The sequence below is a fragment of the Schistocerca gregaria genome, chromosome 8, assembly GCF_023897955.1.
Source record: "Schistocerca gregaria isolate iqSchGreg1 chromosome 8, iqSchGreg1.2, whole genome shotgun sequence".
Classification (NCBI taxonomy): domain Eukaryota; kingdom Metazoa; phylum Arthropoda; class Insecta; order Orthoptera; family Acrididae; genus Schistocerca; species Schistocerca gregaria.
The window spans coordinates 305053289-305055969 of NC_064927.1; positions in this window are offsets into that span (position 1 = coordinate 305053289).

Consider the following 2681-nt stretch of genomic DNA (forward strand, 5'->3'; position numbering starts at 1 on the left):
CCAGTTAACACCACTGTTGTGCGTAATTTTCTTTGGATTTTAACACTGAAAACGTGATAGTGAAGTACATGTGAAGGAGATGCGCTGTTCCTCATCATGATTGACATGATTAAACTGAAAATCGAAAATAATAACCTCATTTCATAATACTTCTTCAGTTGGTAAGGTTTACTCATTTCACTTTTGAAGGCGCAAATACAGCTGCAGAGTATCAGTATGAGAATATTGTTTAATAATAGTGAACGTTATATCCGCCTCCGTCGCCAAGTAGTCAGTCGGCACTCAGCTGTGTTGCCAAGCAGATGTGCCGGGGGCTCTGTGAGGTGCTCCACCCGCGGGCATTTGTTTACTCGAGCAGGTAATGGTATCGTAAGGCAAACTGATGTCGCTTTCATGTACAGTGGTCAGGGTAAAATTAGCGTTCTATGCCCAGTACGTACAGCCAAAGGCAATATAAGGTGACGTAATGCTAGACGATCCACAGCGACTCACCGGTATACATATTTCGATCGTCTCCAGCACAGTTTACCTGAAAGACGTCGATGAAGCAGGGTATGAACGGATTAATCGCCGGTCCACCCATGGATTTCGTTTACATCATTAGGACGGCAATGTGAGAGGAGTGAATGTTGGCCATGCAGGACTCTCGGTTCCGACCGTACGAATCTTCAAGTTGCCTTTTGAAGTCCCGGCCAAGCTTGTCGTGGACACGCTGCGGCATAGCTGGGAAGTACTAAGTAGCTGAGAATCAAATTGCGCAAACACGTCCCGTGGCACGTGACCGTCGGTGGCTGTCGAGCGATCATCAACCACGGACTTCTTCGGGGTGCGGCCAGGAAGGGCATGTTCCCCCTGAATGCCTGCAGAGGCCTCTCGTGCAGACACAACCCTACAGTGCAACCGGTGGCGCTGATTATTACATACGTTGAGGCAGCGAGGAACGTGACGGAAGCGGCTGCTGTTGCGTTACGATTACCCACCAGCGCGAGTCCGGTTTCCGCGCCCACCAAGCCACGGCCAGCATCGGAACCGTCGCCGTTTTCGAGAGCAACAACCCCGTCTGCAGTTCGTCCGTGGGAGGGAGGACATCACCTGAATGTCGGTTCTAGCTCGTACACGGTGGTACCTACCGTTCGTCGTGATCCTCGGGACGCAGACACACCTTCCCGCAAGCAGAAGTCGCCCAAAAGACAAAAGAAGTGGGGGCTGTCGGCAGGGAACGCTTCGCAAGGCAGTGACACGTTGCAGGAAAATGAAGACAATTGCCCTGCGACCCGGGCTGTTGACCCCACTTCAACGGTTCCTGTTTCGCTGCTGCCAGCGTCCACCCAAGGACTAAGGCAGTTTGCTGATGTTCAAGCCCCTGGAGATTTTGCTGCTAAGACACCAGATGAACATCATCCGTCGCCTGACGTACCACACCTCCAGCTTGGTGAATGGACGTCTGAGGTGGAAGAGGTGATGTCATACTCGAAGGACCATCTGATGCCCGCGATCGGCGGATCTTCGGATGGTATCTTGTCGCAGCCGATCACTGATGCAAGTGTTGCGGGTGACAGGGACGGTTAGATGGGCGAAGTGGCGATTACTGGTTTAAACGACTGCAGGGTACGAAATCGTACTCCCCAATGATCCGGGTGTCTCGGATAGGTACAATCAGTGTGAACGGAATTAGGTCCACGATTGAAACCCAGCTGCTAAAGGATATAATTCGGTCGGCGGACATCGATATCGTGCTCCTTCGAGAGTTAAACCCTGATCTGCCCCTGAATGTTTATGGATACATGTCTTAAATCAACCCAGTAACTGGCTATGATGGTGGTACGGCCATACTACTACGTGACGCCGTACAAGTATCTGCCATCAGCGCGAGGAATAGCGCTCACAATCGTTGCGGTCCGCCTTGTGACTCTGTACGCCCAGTCTGGTAGGACGAAGCGTCGAGAGCGAACAGTATTACTCTGCGGACCTAGCTCCATTGTTTCAAGGTGCTACAGAGTACTTCGTGCTGGGCGGGGACTTTAAAAGTGTATTACGCCCTGACAATCAGATCCCTCACCACGCCTCATGTCCTTGCCCTTCACTCATTGCTAAGGGTTTCCACGTTACATCGACAATAATCCATGGTGAACGACGCGATTGTACAAGCTTCACCAACCACTTGGCCAGCAGGTTGGCCAGGATTTCAGTCTCCCGAGACCTGCGGGCAGCAACTGTAGGTGCCAAGCTGTGGCCCAGTGTGTCCACCGACCTTCAGGCCTTCATTAGCGCCTTGACCCTGCCACGAAAACAGAAGAACTGTAGTAGAAGATCATGAACGCTTCATTTAAACATTCCCCATTAAGAGGCTTGCAGTCTAGCCGTCACTGATATGTGGCAAAAATGTGAACGATGACGTTATACCTGTGATCCTACGATACGCTGGAGGACATACTGCTCCAAACCAGCTATTCGCCGCACGCTAATGGCATATGTACGAGACAGAGTGCTTTGGTAATGATCGACCTCTGAATTTTACTATACGGTCTTGAAAGAACTAACGTCGCAACAGCCTTCGCCAGAGCGTCTAACAGTCATAAACATGGCTTCTGCAAATCTCGTCTGCCGGACTGGAAATCACGCGGGTTCGAGCGGGACTGCAAGATTCCATCCCAGAAGAACATTATTTTCCTGACTACATC